The 18,724-nt window shown below is 41.0% G+C and overlaps 1 protein-coding gene and 1 pseudogene across 1 annotated transcript in view; one reads left to right on the top strand and one right to left on the bottom strand.

Annotated features, from left to right (window-relative positions):
* IL1RAPL2 (interleukin 1 receptor accessory protein like 2) overlaps positions 1-18,724 on the top strand; it is a 516,704-nt gene that overhangs the window by 191,516 nt on the left and 306,464 nt on the right. The gene's annotated exons all lie outside the window — the stretch shown is intronic.
* Positions 17,614-17,730, bottom strand: LOC136663511 (5S ribosomal RNA; annotated as a pseudogene).

Here is an 18,724-nt window from a genome sequence, read left to right as displayed (position 1 = left end):
AGAGCCCCACTGGATCAGGCCAAAGGCCCATCTAGTCCAGCTTCCTGTATCTCACAGCGGCCCACCAAATGCCCCAGGGAGCACACCAGATAACAAGAGACCTCATCCTGGTGCCCTCCCTTGCATCTGGCATTCTGACATAGCCCATTTCTAAAACCCTTCCCATCTCCAGTTAAAAAAACGCTTCCCATCTCCAGCAGGGGTGTGAAATTCATTTCATACAGAAGGCCATATCCTGCTGAGGGCCTGATGCCATTAAGCAGGAAGTGATGTCATTAAGCAGGTCGTGACAAAAAATCACTTTTTGCTCACCTAGGAACTGATTAGCTGCAAATGGAATACACAAATCTTGATCATTTTTGCAAGATATGGGAGAGTCAAATTATCGTGTGGGCTGCCCTTTCAGCAGTGACACCTCAGTATAGCTTAGCAGCTGAGAGCAGCTGATGGTGTTGCTGGGACTGGGAGAGGCCAAGGGCCAGATAAAGTGCTTCCAAGGATCTCATCCAGCCCCCGGGCCTTGTTTGACACCCTGCTCTAATGCAACCATGCTGCCATCCCAGAATATACATTGTGGTGTCCTTATTGCTGTTATTTGTACATGTTTTGAATTGGCTGCTTCTAGTTTATATCAGTTGAGAATTGGCCATGTAAGTCTTTAACCCTGTATCATAGCTGTTACTTATTTATTTATTTTTGGTCCTTGCTGTGCCTTCCATGATGTTTCTTTGCTGTGACATTTTTCCTTTTTTTAAAAAAAAAATACTGGTTTATTTACTCGCAGTGTCTGGTGGGGATTATATAAGATACTTTCAACTGGGATGTTGTCTTTTTCCTACTGTCTCCAAAACGGGATGGCTTTTGATCTTTCTTGATTGTTGCTTGTGTTCAGTGAAGCAGGCAGACTGTCTAGTGGTTATATGCCGAACAGGGGAGTTGAAAAAAATATTTAAATTGGGTATGGTAATATTGAAAAAAAGAGCTTGGAAGTAAACTCTCAGGCTGTTTGCAGTTGAATGAGCAACAGTCTTCCACCGGGGGTATGTGCTTTATGGAGAACATGATCAGAAATCTAACGCGGGACTGATATGATCAGTGCAATATCATGGAACTCACATGGTCCAAGTAATGTATTCAGTGGCATCACCAGAGTTTTTGTTACCTGGGGCAGGAGACCCCTATGATGAACGTCCTCCCATCCAGTGGGCAGGGCAATGCCCTGGGCAGTGGGCATGGTGAAGTACCATCACCCCATCCCTGCTGGTTTTTTGGCTATAACTTTTGATAGAATGCAGATATTCCAGCGCCATTTGCTTCATTGCATTCTGCATAAAATTACGCATCGATCCATTTATGACGTGATGGTATTATTCGAAAATACCAAGATTTTAAAAATTTTGGTGAGTAGCAGTATCACCCCCTTGTGCATGTCATCCAATGCGGCCCGCACCACCTAGCAACACTGGTGCTCATGTTGCAAAATTCTTTCCCTGTTTATAATTCCCCAGTGACAATCACGTGAAATGAAATCCAGAAAGGTCATTAAACCACCATACCCAGACAATGTGCAGGCAAGGGCCAGTTCTTGCCCCTAAAGGAACTTTATTTATCAGTGTGAGGCAGCATTCCAGGTAATACTTCCCCTGGCAATGGACCTTGAGTAGAATCCTACCTGGTCAGCTGCTCACATCACCCTTGGGGGTATGAGAGAAAACCTACCCCAACAGTGGCTGGTTTGACTCTCAGTTACAAGGATCCCACATGGCATTGCACCTCTCTGAAGGACCTTTGCAATATAGATGCCCTCCTTCAGCAAATAATTGTTCTGTTTTAATTATCTTACTTAATTGTCATTACCCATTGTACGTTTTATTATTGAGCTTTGCAAGCTGCCTTGGGCATTTGCTTTGGCATGGGGAAGGTGGGATATATATATATATATATATATATATATATATATATATATATATATATATATATATATATATATTTTCAAATAAAATAAAATAAAATAATTTACCCACCATTACAGCAAGCATTTTGATAGTATTTTAATTGGCGGTAACCGTGACACACCTCCCTCCCGCCATTCTATAGCTGCTTTTGTTCTATGAGTAATATGATTGATTTTGATTGCTAGAAATTGTTCAAAGAGAGAAACACACATTGGCCAAATCTGTCCATAAAACATTTCAGAATTAAAGATATTTTAAAAAGTGAAGAGACACTTGGGAGAACCTGTTTCTGCCTGGAGTCCTCATAATGTATTAATTGGAGTAGATCAGCTATTTTTGCCATTATAGCTAATAGGCTGTCAGCAATTGTATAAACCATTTCTCCTTGTTTATGAGGTTCATGAAAATGGCAATAAATACTGTTGACAGAGATTAGCATGGAATGAAGGGGGGAAAGTACTATATAGCAGCAAGAGCTAATTGATGGTTATCCTATTTATGTTATTCTCCAAGCACAAAAATTATATATTCATTCTGGCAGAAAAATGTCCCAAACAGCTAGTAGATTTAAGAGTATTATTGTCAGATCCATACACACAAAAAGGACCTAGAAACTGGACACAGGAGGTGATGCAAAGTTAAGCCAATGCTGCATATACTGCGCAATGAATCTAACCAACACTGTACTCCTTAAAGAGTTATTTGTGCTTTTGCAAGTTGGACAATTAAGAGCGCAATCCTAAACTGGATTCTGGTTTTTGGATGAAAACCAGAATTGCCAATTTTCGGCCTTCTGGAGACCTTAGAGAGCCTCCTGGGTGTCAGGGAGGCTGCTTATGGCCTCTCTGGCCCTCAGAAGGGCCTCTGAACGTGATTGGAGCTCCAGTTGCATTCAGAGGACAGCAAGTGGAGAGTTCCGCGGGTTCTGAGTTAAACCGAAAGTCTCAAATCCGTGGATAAAGAGGCTGCACCTGAGGTATCACTTGATACTCTGAGTCTAGATTCTAAGTCATGATTCCCAAATCCCAATGAAACTTGTGGATCTAGGGCACAAACCTAACCAGGTCTACTCAGAATTAAGTCCTATTTTGTTGATTTCAATGGTTCTTAGTCAGGACTCACTGTCCTAGGGGACAACCCAAAGACAGGTTGACTGTATGGAGGTAGACAGGATATCGAAGACATGCCACATACGGATGTTTTATTCTTCTTTGTTGTTTTCTTACTTACTGTATTCTTTGGAAAGTGAACTGGAAGTTACTCAACTTTTCTGTTTTATCACATCAACAACTTTCCTGTCTTATATTGTTAGAATCACATTGCATTAGTGTTAGTTGTCATCATTAAGGCACGAAAGACTGATCATGTTAGAAAGTGTCAGACTGTATTAGCTAAAGCAAATATTAAAACAATACAATGAAAAAAAGAAAAGTATCGCTAGTTGAAGTGCTGTGCTTCATTAGTTCAGGATGTTGGCATAACAAGACAGGGTCCCTGCCAAAGAGACATGACTCTTTCTGGGGAATCCCCACAAAAAGAGGAATGATTACCTCTTTCAGATTCAGGAGAAGGTCATGTATAGGTGGCAGGGATGTGCTCTGGGGACCAGATCCCAAGTATGGGACCTGAATTCCCCTCCTCCTTCTCATTCACAACTCTAATTGACAATGGCATTACAGACATGGAAAGTAGGAACTTGAATGCATCTGGTGAGCCACTATCAGATACAAGAAGCTGGACTAGATGGGCCCATGGCCTGGTCCAGCAGGGCTCTGCTTCTGTCCTCTTGCTATGTTATGAAGGGTTGATTCAATAATAATAATAATAATAATAATAATAATAATAATAATAATAATAATAATAAATACAGGTATTTCTATACCGCCTTTCTTTGTCCTCAGATTTCTCCTTAGACTTTATTCAAGGCGGGTTACATAGGCAGGCAATTTTTAAATCCCCATAGGGATTTTTACAATTTGAAAGAAGGTTTCTATCTTTCAAGAAACCACAACATTCAGATGTTTCTTTCTTGATCTGTTCGCACATTCTGGCCTCCATCCTCCCATGCTCAGAGCAGATGGAATAACTCGGCTCAGCTTGTCAGCTGCTTCAAGGTCGCACGGTGCCGGTGGCCTCGAACTGGCAACCTTTGGATGTTATCTTCAGGCAAATGGAGGCTCAACCCTCTAGACCAGACCTCCTGCCCTGATTCAGACAAGCATATTACTTCATTTCTCAAATGACTTTGGGAAATAGGCCTCACTGAAAAAAAAAAGTGCCTTATATTTGACACTCGGATATAAAGTGATATTTAGTTTTTAAATAAAGTATAAAAGGTATATTTGACAGTCGGGTATAAAGTGATCTGAAGTAGATCCTGATCAGGTGAGTAGAAAGCTTAGCAGTATTGAAATGTCCCTTGGGAGCAAATGGATCAAATTCGATTCTGGGACTTGAAAATCTGAAGGGATGGTTGGAAGGGTAAGAAAATGTCTAGTTTGACTCTCACTCCCCCAAGTCTGAACAGTTCTTTTGGTGGATGCAAAATTTTATTAGGAAGATAATGACAAGTGAGCTTTTCAAAAATTATATATGAGGTATGTCATGAGCTCTGTGTTTGTACGTGAGGATCTTGCCTATTAGAGGATCAAAACAGAACAGTGACAATTGAATAGTTAATGGCTATTTAATAATGAAAACCTTTTTGTTAATCTTCAGTAAATGCAGTATGTACACGTAAGCAGATTATAGGGGGAAAAAATCTTAATTGTTGCCACTAAATTCTGCTTTAGGGAGGAAAACCTTTTTGATACACTGGGTGAAGAGTCTAGTCATGCCAGATTAGTATTGTTATACATGAATAATAATAGTAATAAAAAAATAGCTAGGCCTGATTAATGTCACTTAAAGTTTTTTAAAGTGAGCAGTGTAACTCTTTGAATTAAGCAGCTTGAACCGTGGCTAAGTGTTCCTGGGGAATGATTTGTATTAAAAAGTTAAGTCACTTCTTTTTCCAAAGGGAGATCTATCATCCATGCAGGAATTACATACCATTCACTGGGTGGCATGAAAGCAAAGACACTTCACAGGCTATAAAGTGTAATGAAAGAAGATCTAAAATTGACTTTTATGTTAAGCAGATTACTTATGTTTTTTGCTTCCTTCCAAAAAACTCCCTTTTAGTCTTCATTGATATCCTGAGCTTACAGTTACCATGTTCTAACCAGGCATTTGTGAGCTAATGACTGCATTTTTTTTTTAAAGTCCCAGCCTACAACTGACAGACAATGAGGTGCTGGCAAAGGTGGTAGAATTCTGGACCGTTCCACTTCAGAGTGCAGCCAGGTGGGGAGTCATATCCTCCCCCTGCAAAGAATATCCTGCATGTAGTAAGCTAGCAAATCAAGAAGTGGTCTGTGCCAAACCTTTCGTGTGTTCATTTACTGCATGCAGCAAGGGGTGGATTTTTGTATGGGGAAGTATTCTAAAACAAAACTCTCCACCTGCAGTCTGAAGAGGAGCAGTCCAGAAGTTTGTCCCCTTAGCTTACCACTTCACGCTTTATAACACATAGATCCAGGATTTAAGGCACCAGAATAGGATCCATGTTTAGAAGACCATTTCCTTTTTTTTTTTTTGCTCTGTTTATTTATTTATTTAACTATAATAAACATAAAATAGAAAAACAAATACATACATAAACAAAATTCTAATAAAGCAGCACGAGCGAAGCCAAAACATTCCCATACTTATAATCCAAATACATACAGTCCAGACATTAACAAATATTAATCTATACCACTAATACTTCAAAATCAATCTTCAAATCCAAAATACCTCAAATCCCCAACCTCTCTCTGATTCAAAAAATCAATAACTGGACTCCAATTCAGTTTCAGTTTCAGTAGACCTTTATTGGCATAAAATACAGAGAAAGAACAAAACAAAACAAAAATATACAAAGACACCACAACATGGACATCAGTCTTTTCCTCACATACTGCCCAGAGTTCCAGAGCTCTGCCTGGCAATTACCCCAGATAAAAAGGCAGTGACCCTATCAAGGGTGGACTCCAATTCTTCAAAAAGTTTTCTGTTGAATTCTCCCTAAGCAAAATTGTTAATTTATCCATCTCCGCATAATCCATAAGCCTTATCCACCATTCCTCCACCGAAGGTATATTCATAGTCTTCCAATTTTGAGCATAAAGTATTCTGGCAGCGCTTATCATATACAAAAATAAAACTTCATTTTTTCTTTCCACATACTCATCTGTAATACCTAATAAAAATACTTCTGGCTTCAATTTGTATATTTGTTTTTAAGATCAACTATATCTGTGCGTGAATTTGTGACCAATATTTTTTAACTTTTGAACACGTCCACCACATGTGGTAAAATGTTCCCTCTTGATTCTTACATTTCCAACAACTATTGGACATAGTTTCATACATTTTGGCTAATTTACTTGGTGTCACATACCAACGATAAATCATCTTATATATATTTTCCTTAATGTTAACATTCAAAGTAAATTTTGTCTGTTTTATCCATAATTTCTCCCATCTGTCCATTGAAAGTTCATAGCCCACATTTTTTGCCCACTGGATCATGCATTCCTTAACCTGTTCATCTTCTGTTTCAAACTTCAAAAGCAATTTATATATTTTAGATATTACCTGCTCATCTGATCTTAATTGTTTCTCCAATATTGTCTCTCCCTCTTCAAAACCATATAATTTTTTATCAATTTTAAATCTTTCTAATAATTGTAAATACATAAACCATTGGCAGTCAAAACCCTCTACAATCAATTCCTCTCTAGACTTCAAAATACATTGACCTTGATTACATTTCAATAAGTTCTTATACAATAACCATTTATCTCCTGGTACAGTTCCCAAACCAAAATGTGCTTCTTGTGGCGAAGCTAAGAGTGGAATTTTGTTGTAAAACCTTTTCTTATAACGATTCCATAACTTCCACAGTGCATGTCTAACATAATGATTCTTGAATTCCATATTCACTTTCAACTTATCATACCAAAGATATCCATGCCAACCAAATCTTAAATCATATCCTTCTAACTTCAACAATTTTTTGTTTTGCAACAATATCCATTCTTTAAGCCACAGAAAGCAACATGATGCATAATAAGTCTTCAGATCAGGCAGTCCTAAACCTCCTCTTTCTTTTGCATCTTGCAAAATCTTAAATTTCACTCTTGGTTTTTTCCCTTGCCATATAAAACCTGTCACATCTTTCTGCCACTCTTTAAAAGGTTTATCAGAAAGTAATATTGGTATATTCTGGAAAAGAAAAAGCATTTTTGGTAGTACATTCATTTTAATTACAGAAATTCTTCCCAAAAAAGATAATTTCAGCCTTTCCCATCTTGCAAAATCTTTTTTGATTTCACCCCAAACTTTAACATAATTATTTTGAAATAACATACAATTCGTGTTTGTCAAAATAATACCTAAATACTTAATCTTCTTCTCCACTTTGAACCCAGTCTTATTCATCAACTTCAATTGGAGAAGACCATTTCCAATATTAAGAAAGAACCAGTTGTATGAACATCATGCAGAGACCCTGCATTCTGAAAATGAACCTTTCTACAAGTAATTCTCTAACATTACTTTTGAGAGCTGTATGTCTTAAAACCCGCATTCTAAGGATGCTTGCAGTATCACCAGGGCCAGCTCATCCATGATGCTGACTGAGGAAGTCACGGTAGGTGGCAGATTGGCCTAGAAGTCGCCCATCTCCATCTGCCCACTTGCCCCCATCTTTCCTCCTCCTCCTCCTCTGCCCCTCTCTGGACTGGAAAAGGAAGAGGGAGACAGAGTGAAAGAGTGGAGGAGAAGAGACTGGTGGGCTAGAGCAGGGGTCTCTAAACTTTTCGGCCGAAGGGCTGTATAAAATATTTGGCACAGTGTTGAGGGCCGGGAAAAAAATTAAATATAAAATTTAAATAAATACATTAGATATGGAACTTAGATGAATTAATGAATGAATGAATGAATGGGCTCAAATGCCCAGGATTTCTCCAAGCACCAACACAGCCCAAAAGTGTGATCACACACTTAAATAGACCCCCATTTCCCCATCCCACAAGCACAATTCTGGTTGTACTTGGTCAACTGGGCCAGAGGCTCTCAGGGGATCAGAGGCTGGTTGCGGGCCGGATCTGGCCCACGGGCTAGGGTTTAGAGACCCCTAGGCTAGAGCATCAGTTTCAAATGGAGATGCTGGAGATTTTAGTAGCACTTTTCTGCACCCAAAACACAGACCTCTACCTCTGAGCTACAGCCCTTTCCCTAAACTTGTCAGAGTGCTGAAAACCTCTGCTTGTTGTTTTACAAGGGGATATTCAGTGAATGCCTCTTGCATGTATTATTTTTAAACAACAGCAAGGAAGTTCCCCCTTTTGGTCTCCCAGAGTGAAAGAGAAAACTCTTGTGAAGTTAGGTTGACTGTTGGGTGGACAGTTGCTTCGGTTTGTGAAATTAGACATGCATTCATGAAAGGGTTAAATTTGTCTCTCACGCCACACGATCTCAGTGTCTGAAGTGAAAAGCAGGTTCGGCCAGTGTCCGGATAGAGCCCAGCCCCTCTATGCATAGACCAGCTCTGGGTTCTTCTTTCTTCATTCTGTTGGAATGTGATGGAATGCCGGGAACATCACTGTGTATCCAAAGAGGGAGATTATGAACCCATTATTTTACAGCATGCCTGTGTGCTGTTAAGATAGAAGCTTTAATCTACCCATTTGTTCTCACTCCCACTCCTGCAATGAATTAGCTTTATTCTCATGAGAATTTCGCAAGCAAACTACTGGGTTAAGTAGCTCAAATTGGATGCTTGTGCTTTTGGCCAAGACTTGGAGCAGAAAATGGGAAAATGAGGTAATCCTTCACTGTAGTTTCGTGCTTGCCAAACTCATTAAGGATTCATAATCTCTCACGAAGAATTTCTTCTTAGTCAGTCTACTGCTCTCGTTGTGCGCTGAGAAGGCTTGAGTAGCCTTAGGCATATACCATAGAAGACCGGCAGCTGCAGTTGATACAAATGGCCACATCAAATGGTAAAGCTTTCCTGGGCTGTACCAACTCAAGATATAGGAGGGAGATCTTGTGATGATGCTCATGTATATTTTAAAAATCCTCCTTCCTGTGGGAAATCTCCATTGGGCTAAAGGGTTCACCCCAATCTAGCCTTCTCTCTAGAACAGTGTTTCTCAAACTGTGGGTCAGGACCCACTAGGTGGGTCGCTAGCCAATTTCAGGTGGGTCCCCATTCATTTCAATATTTTACTTTTAATATGTTAGACTTGTTACTACCATGACATGTGACTGCAATGGGGAAATGTTACAGACCTGCACTTTTAACAGGATGCTATGTATGTTCTTCTAACGATGATAGTAGATGGGACTTACTCCTGAGTAAGTGTGGGTAGGATTTCAGCCTAGGATTTTTAAAAATGTTCCTGCTTGATGGTGTCACTTCCAGTCATGACATCACTTCCGGTGGGTCCTGACAGATTCTCATTTTAAGAAGTGGGTCCCAGTGCTAAATGTTTGAGAACCACTGCTTTAGAATGTTATTCTTCTGTGTGAATGACGTTTGGTTGACTGAAAGCAACCCTTTCTACCTACAAGTTGAAATGTTACAGTCCACTTGTGTCTGCCAATGTTATTACCTGGCTTACCTGCCCTACATCCTGAGGTGTTTCTGCAGGCACAATTTGTTGCAGTCATTTAGCAAGTGACCAAACCAGAGCACTCCCCAGAGCAAAATCCACAAATTCTTTTATCCATTAAATCCATTCTCCATTAAATCCATTATCCATTAAATGAAGCAATAGCTCTACTCATTGACTATTTGGGGAGGGGAAGCAATCCGTGCATTTCAGTGCACTTTTAGGAAATAATGAATGACATGTTAACAATCCCAAAGACTCTAAGAACTGTGTTAGTGTTGCAGTACGAAGGGAAAGTGGCAGAAACCTAAATAAGGGTTTGTATGTGTGTGTTTTAAGCAGAAGTTCCTCTAAGCATCCCTGGGAAGATCATCATATTCTATAGTCATCTTGCAGATGATTTCATAAAAGTTAATAGCCAGCACATCTTTCAAGCCTACCCTCCAATGTGAACTTAACTGTGAATCAGGCAAGTTGTTCAGAAGGAAGGAATCATGCATGGTCCTACACATGAGCAAGTCAAGCACAATATATTTTTATTATATGCTCCATTAATTGAATGTTTACATCGTCTTTATAACCTAGGTAAAACATCATACAGTATTTAAAGGATTTCAGACTGCAGGGGGCATGGAATCTTACCTGAGATAGAGGACAGCAACTGCAAATCGTTGTGGTAGTTCCTTCTTAGTCAAAGATTGCAGTTTTCTAAAGTTTATTTTAACCCAGTAGCTTTCAGTTAGGGCTGTAATCTGGTTTTCCATATCTGGGTTTCCATGTCCAGTTTACAAATGGAAATATCCGAATTTGAACTGAATAAAAATGTTGTCTTTTTATTTCCTGTATTTTAAAGTTCAAGCCTCCCATCAGAATCGCATTTGCTGTTTCATTATTTCAGAGTATCAGTTTTTTGAAACACAATGCCAAACCTGAAATGGGATTCATATTTAGAGTTGTCTGTTTTGAGACTTGGCAGATAAGAATCTTAATTAGTATATTTGATTCAGCCAATCTCTTTTCTTTGTGATGTAATTGCCAAGAAAATCTCAGAAACCCAACTTTCTTCTTATCTTCTACTGTTACAATTATTAATAGGAAGGTAGAAACCTAGTCCTTAAATAGTCTGTTGGAATTTGGCCAACAGCATGTAACAAGAGGATTCAGTAGCTTTGAAATGAGCAATGTTCGGGCTGATAGGCCACCACTGAATAAAGCTGTTCAGTATAAACAAAAATAAACAGTGGTGGCTGTTCGTAACTATTTTCTCCTCCCTTCTGTCAAGTGTGTGTCTGGCAACTTCAGTCTAAAACAAAAAACTTTTAAGGTACATGTGACCCCACAACTGGCAAAATACAAAGTACATACATATTGATATGTACAATTTTCTCATATAGATGGCGATGGTTTGCGATGGTTTGTGAACTAGGCTTTGAATATAGGGTTTCCTAACTGTTGCTTAAGTGTTGGCTGAAAATCTATCTCTGACAGCCTCTGACAATTCAGAATTATTTCCCAAGCACCTGAAGATACCCTCTAGTAGTGAAATCAATTCATGGAGTGGTGGTGATGGGGTGTGTGTGGGGAAATGCTTGCTCTCTATCTTTTAACTTTCTCATGTTCTGATTTTCTTAGAGTGAATTTAGTGGGTTTTTTAAAAGCCTATTTCAATATTTAAAAATTTAAGTATTGAATTCAAATTTATTTTAAAATCACAATGTCATCCTAACACAGTCCTGTGATTCATTTTCTTGCAATAATTAATTATAATTGGAAACTGTGATACAAGTGTGTTTAAAAGAAAAACCATTTCTACAGATACTTTTTCAGTACTTCCCCTATAGTTCTTGTAGGAAGTCACCTTTCACCTTGGGACAAGGTGTTGGCTGGGAGTTGTCTTGCTAAGCTTTTAAAACTTTCTGTAATCTTTAATATTTGGGGCTGCTACTTTCAGACTGGCTCAAGGGCCTTGCTACTTTCAGATGGGCTGTAGGCTGTAGTCCATCTGTTTCTTCTTGTTTCAGTTAAAATAGCAGTTTCAATCCTGCACTGAAACAAATATTTGGAACTGATTCTGTGGAACCTCATAGAGATGGAAGTGGAGGGTAGGAGTCGTCAAGCGTTCTAGCCATCAGACACATGTTTTAAAAAGGAAAGCGAGGATGTGCTACCAAAAGTATACTCAATAAGGAATTGCAACCATGAATGTTGTCAAAATTTGGCAAGGATCAGGCTTCAGGCTTGAGACCTAGAGGAAGCAGGGTGTCAAGTCTAAACGGGCTGAGTTCAGGCATCAAGGGATCACTAGAAAACCAGAAGCAGGTACACAGTCAACACCAGGCCAGGATAATTTTCAACCACTGTGCCGTGGTACACTGGTGTGCCACGAGTGGTTCACAGGTGTGCCACATGAATTTGGGGGAAGGTCATTTATTAGTAGGGCCAATGGGTGATGTGAGCCCCTCACTGGCAGCATGGTGTGCCTTGTCAATTGTCAAAAACCTGATGGTGTACTTGGCAATTTTAGTGCCTTGTCAGTGTGCCATGAGGTTGAAAATTGCTGCACCAGACAAATAGAAGAGGATCTAGAAAGAAATAGTTAATTAATAATAAATAAATTATTAATTAATAGTAATTGGGATCCTGTGCTTCTGAGGCTGCTGGACACCTTAAGTATAGTGTGTGCATGTATACATTTGCTAGACGCTCCCTAGAAATGGAGTCCCTAGAAGCTTCCTAAGGACTGTTCCTTTAAATGCTGATTTTTTTTTTAAAGAATTCAGAAGAAAATTAAAATTGTTGCTGTTCTCTATAAAATCTGCAGTGTGGCGTTAGGTGTCCATAGCAACGTGTTAATGCAGTGGTCTCCAAACCGTGGACCTCTGAGTACTGAAAAACCCTTCACTGGCATGAATGAAACTTACTGTTCTGCCAGGCAGACTCATATCTGTGCCTTCAATCTCCCTTAAACTTCGCACTGTGCATCTGCGTCTGCCCAGAAATTCAACCACAGAGAGGCGCAACATTTAGGAGAGATCGGAGGCACAGATATAAGGTTGATGGGTGAGGAAAGGTAAGGGGGAAGGTAAGGGGTAATTCACACAGGGGAGGTAAGGGGTAATTCACACTGGGGAAGGATTTGCAAGGTTGCCGAATTGGGCCCGTGGTTTGGGGTTTGGCACCTGCTGTGTTAATGTCAATATCTGATAAGAATTGAGCAATTACCCTAGCATGGAGGGCCCCCTTAGAAGCAGAACCCAACTGGGAGCAATTGGTGCAATTGGTTTAAAGCTGCCCCTACCCTATGCAACTTCTCACTTCACCCCATGCAGCTTCTTGGGCTATCTATACAGTAGGGTGAGTCATAACAAGATATCCCTGATAAGTGCCTTGAAGGGCTTGCAGTTCCCTTTTCTGACCCAGTTGCCTTGGCAGCGCAGTGTTTAAGGAACCAACCTAGTCTGCAAAGTTTCTGTTTCAAGAGCTGTAGCGCCCAACACTGAAAAACCTTGTCTAGTTGTCCCTCGCCTTGATCCCATGTCTGGATGCACTTTGGTATTTTTAAGCACTTGGATACATTCTGGACTGCCAGCCTTTCCTCATTCTATCAGCACTTTATATGAAATGAGCGTGCTTCATATGGTGTCAGAGAGAATATAAGAAAATCAATAAGCAATTTGTGTGATAATTAATTAGGGTGCCAGAGTGAATTATAGCTCCTTCCCCTTCTGATTTGGGTCACAGTTCCATTTGATTTAGGAAGTTGTCTGTTTTTCAATTATAGTTCGCTGGGTACTTTTAAGGGGAAAAAAAATGACTGAAGTAGGAGACTGACAGGCGGAAAATCATGTTATACAAAAATGCACGACAGAGTAAGTTGACCACGTCAACCAGAATGTCCTGGATTAATTCTATGCCAAAGGAAATTCAGCGTACCAGTACATATCAGAGATTTTAAAAAAAAGTGGGGCTAGAATTGAAGATGTTGTTGTGCATGAAGGAAAAAGCCCTCTATGAATGAAAGTGGATGTACACATGGAAATCAGCCGTGTCAGTGCCCCGTCTGAGCATGATTCAGGAAGTGAAAATCTTGTGGTTCTGTAGAAGGAACTGCATTCTTGAATTGCTTGGGTTTCTCTTAGATTGTGGTGTTTTTAAGTGCTTAAGCAGAAGCACACAGAAAGCCTTGGTGCGATGGCAATTGCGGGCAAACCCTTCCTTGTTGGCAAACCGACAGGGATGCTAGTTCCCAGGCTGAAGTGTGACAATAGCTGATACAGCACTCTGTGAAGAAGCACCCATTGTTCTCACCCCTGTATGAGATTCTAATGTGGCTTTATCTGAGAACTGAATGTAGCAATGTTGCAAGTACAATAAAAACGCAGGAGGAGGCTAGCAGAATCAGCTTTTCTTGCTCTCTGCTTTTAATCTAAAAGTCTGTCTCTCGTCTCTTCTTTGGCTCCTTGATTCTTTCCTGCACTTATCCAGCAACCTAGCCCGGGGGCTTGGTTGCTCCCCCAAGGGTCACTGCAACATAGATGAAATTACTTATCTTAGTGGTTCCCAAACTCTCAGAGAAACTGGGAACCAGTGTTTGCAGGGGAGGGGGCAGCAATGCAATCACCACGATTGTGCTGCTGCTGGAGCAAACAGGAGTTTTTTTTACTTATCTGAGAGTTGCTATGGCTTTTCAGAGGGTCTGGGAAGCCTGCAAACCCCTCTGCAGGCCTCCCTGCACCTGTAAAATGAGAATCTTTCTTTCTTTCTTTCTTTCTTTCTTTCTTTCTTTCTTTCTTTCTTTCTTTCTAACGAACTAACGAACTAATGAACTAACAGATCCACAGAGGGCTCCCGCTGGATCCTGCGTTCGTCCCCTTCCCCCTTTTGGCCACCGCTAAAGTAAAGGCGCTCATGTAGGGCGAGCAGCCTACCCGAGCGCCTTGGATGCTGTGGAGCTCGGCTCCGCGGACCTGCCTCTCCCCCTCCCCCTGACACGCTTCCCCCACACCCCTGGCCACACCTCCCCCTCCCCAGAACATCTCCCCCATGCCCCCGGCCACGCCCCCATCTCCCGTTCTGCAGCCCAACAATCAGGGAGACCACCTAGTCGTGGAACCCGGGCACCCGCTGCACGCTGGCTCAGCACTGGCCAGAGCTGGGCTAGCTCCGGTGGGAGCCCAGCAGTAAGCCCTGCAAACATGCCTTACGGCATGTTTGCAACTGTGGTCCACGCCCCGGAGCTGCGGCGCAGACCATAGGATCAGGCTCTAAGGCTGCAATCCTAACCACACTTTCCTGAGAGTAAGCCCCTTTGAACAAAACAGGACTTACTTCTGAGTAGACCTGGTTAGCATTCTGCCCTAACTAACTTTCCAGCACTGGGTTAGGTGTACCAGTGGGGCATGTGCTGCATCCTGAGTTGGGTGTCACTCACAGAGGCCTCCTTTGAAGTAAGGGAATGCTTGTTTCCTTACCTAGGAGCTGCATTGCCCTTATGTCAGTTCTGGAAAGTGGGTTAGGATTGCACCCTACCTACCTACCTACCTACCTACCTACCTACCTACCTACCTAACTAACTAACTAACTAACTAACTAACTTCTGGTTTCACTATAAAAACTGGAATTTTTTTTTTTGCGCATTTTGCAGCAGCTTAGAGCGGCCTGCAGAGGGGGGTCGCAGGTTCTCCAGTCTCTCCAGAGAGCCATAGTAACCCCCAGTTATGTTTTTAAAAACCTCTTTCCCCCCCACCAGCAGCAGCGCGACTGTGGCCATCACATTGCTGCTGTCACTGTTGCCCCAACCCTTAGGGGGTTAGCGATAGAATTTTCCTGGCTGAGGAGTCAGGACACCCCAGTTTTGGGACCTCTGACTTATCTCATTTAGTGTTGAATGAGTGTTGAAAAGCACCCCCCCCCTTTTTTTTTGTATTATTGCAACCACACTTGAGTGGTGTTGACACCATTATCCTTCTCTTTTGCCTTGACTGTCCTGAGCCACATTTGACTTTGCTGCCACCATTCCGTAATCCAGGTGGCTGTGGTAGCTTGCCAAGGATGTTATGTTGCCACATCTGATGTGATGCTGTAGCAGACACTTGCAAACAAAATTCTACAATGTGTCGCTTTTGCCAGTCGTTTTGAGTGGACTGATCTGCTTCAGTCTCCAGGAGGAAGAATCATACTTTTGAATTCTCCCCTGTGTCAAAAAGGCCTTTTAAGTAGAAAGCTAGCACAGAAGGGTAGGGACTAGGCAACCACCTTTCTCTTGAATGTGGTGTTTTTCTGCTTGCAGGGAATTGTTACATGAAGGACAATACCGAAATAGCATTTTCTGGCCTAGAGTCTGAAGTAGTGCACTTGCATCATTCTGCAGTACAGCATATGTAGACCAAACCTAGGTCAAAGAGTGATTATTGTGGCACATTGAGGAATCCCAGCCTTGCCTCTTGGGGGTTTCAGATATTATTCAGCTAACAGTCTGTCGGTGCAATTGTATTCTTCAGTAGCACTGGTGGAGTGACCTAGCTGTTGCAAAAGCACTATAAAACTCTCTGGGAAAGTGTAGCATGTAGGAGTGCTTGTGGGGAAGTTTTTGCACTGTCCTGCTGGTGCTATGTCCCCAAGGAGTCCCCAAGGATGGAGCAGGGAAGCTTGCACCAGACAGTGTAAGGGCAAAAATGGGAGTGTGAAGGGCGTGTAACAGGGTGGGAGGAGAGTGGGGAGGAATCAGGCCTGGGAGGGGGTAGGATTGGTAGGTAGGGGGTAGGACTGCCATATCCTGGTGTTTTTTGGGTCGGGACCCTCTAGTGGGTTGTGAGCCAATTTCAAGTGAGTCCCCATTCATTTCAGCATTTTATTTTTAATATTGATGCTACCAAGGATGTGACTGCATTTGGGGAATTGTTACAGAGCTGTACTTTGAACAGGCTACTATGTATACGCGTTTAACAATAATAGTAAATACTAACAACAATAGTAAAGTTTAACAATAATAGTAAATAGTAAAAATAGTAAAAAGTAATAATAGTAAATAGTAAACAGTAAATACTAAATTATTACTAGTAATAATACTAGTAATAGTAAATAGTTTACTATTAACAAAAATAGTAAATAGTTTAACAAAAATAGTAAATAGTATTTTTTAACAAAAATAGTAAATAGTTTAACAAAAATAGTAAATAGTATTTTTTAACAAAAATAGTAAATAGTAAACAATAATTAGTAAATAGTAAATAATAGCAAGTATTATTTAACAAAAATAGTAAATAACAAAAATAGTACATAGTAAATAATAGTAAATTGTAAATAGTAAAAATACAAATAGTAATAGTAAATAGTAAATAATAGTAAATAGTAAATGGGACTTACTTTTGGGTAAGTGTGGTAGGATTGCAGCCTAGGATTGTTAAAAATTTTCCCACTTGATGATGTCACTTCCGGTCATGACATCACTTCCGGCAGATCCTGACAGAGTCTCATTCTAAAAAGTAGGTTCCGGTGCTATATGTTTGAGAACCACTTGCTGTATCCTGTTCCCCTTCCCAGCACGAGGCTTCTTGGACTTGTGCCAGTTTTGCTGTCATGGATTCAATTAACCCCATTGAGCAGGCTGGGGTTTCACCCAGGGCAAGGGGACAAATATCCCCTAACTTCAAGGAGACCTCCAGCACTGGAGACAGAGTGGGCTGAGCAACTCCGCTCCTTTGGCAGGGGTTAGGATTGGGCTGTGTGTCACATAATAAGTTTTCTCAGCAGTCCAGGATTGAACTTGCTGCCTCCTTTGTTATTCAGAGAGAATACGCTGATACTATGGAGTGGACTGGGTTGTATTCCTGATGCAAGATGCACTTTGGGGCTTGCTGTTCTAAGGTTACAATCTCTCTGAAGAGATACAACCTCTCCTGCATTATCAAATGGTTGGCAACCTTCAGTCTCAAAAGACTATGTATGGTATAAGCCTACAACACCCAGTATTCCCAGGCGGTCTCCCATCCAAGTACTAACCAGGCCTGACCCTGCTTAGCTTCTGAGATCAGACAAGATCCAGCATGTGCAGGGTAACAGTTGCTGCCTAGTAACAGGGAGAAGTATGGAAGCAATAAGGAAGGAGTTTATATCACTCCCTAGGAAGCGCCCGAGCATCCTTACTGAGGTCTGTTTCTCCCTTTGAGAACAGTAGCAAATACCAAGCTGCTGGGGGAAACCGAGTCGACAGTTGTATTGATTTTGTTATGCAATTATTCCATGTTCTTGTCCAATGGCTGTCCCACCTCTGTTGCTAGAAATGGAAAGACCTAACTGATTCCATTGGGGAGGCCCTCCAGCTCTTCCTCTAAGCCTTGCTGTTCCATGAGATATGAAATCATTGCCTTCCTTCCCATGTCCCTCAGTGCAACTTACTGTTGCATCAAAGAGCTTAACTTACCAAACAATCTCTACCAGCCCCTCCGAAGATAACAGCCTGCCATTTTAACCTGTGTAAAAACAGAAGCACTCTATGGTTACCTACTCATGCTTAATGAGAAGAGTTGCTTGTTTTAAGAATCCCTGGTACCGTTGCAGTGTGCTGCTATTTTTTTTTTTTTATGATGCCTGGGTGACAGACAAAATCTATTAATTTGCAGTCCTTAAAGGGTTGATAGAAGATTAGATTACTTTTTGATGCTTTTTTTCCCACCCTGAAGGATTTTTACTTGGCGGAGAGAAAGCGGCATTTTTTTTTTTTTTAAGATTCAAAGATATTTTGACCGACTCTTCAGACTGGAGTATCACAGGAGTCTTTGTGGTGGTGAAGGTTAAAGAGCTGGCATACAGCAGCAATCTAAGACTGTTTGCTAGAGTGTGGGTTGGGACTCATGAGTGGGTCATGAGTTGATTTTTGGTGGGTCATGAAAAGTTTTTGAAACCTTAAAAAAAAACACTTTGGAAGCACCTTTGCCAGTTTGCAAAAGCAAATCGTTAGCTGGAATGCTAACCTGCAATATGATGTCATCTTCAATGATGATTGGCAACCTTCAGTCTCGAAAGACTATGGTATAAGCCTACAGCACCCGGTATTCCCAGGCG

This window comes from Tiliqua scincoides, chromosome 12 (genome assembly GCF_035046505.1).
Source record: "Tiliqua scincoides isolate rTilSci1 chromosome 12, rTilSci1.hap2, whole genome shotgun sequence".
Lineage (NCBI taxonomy): Eukaryota > Metazoa > Chordata > Lepidosauria > Squamata > Scincidae > Tiliqua > Tiliqua scincoides.
Note: the sequence above shows the minus strand (reverse complement) of the source record. Positions and strands in the feature narration are given on the sequence as shown.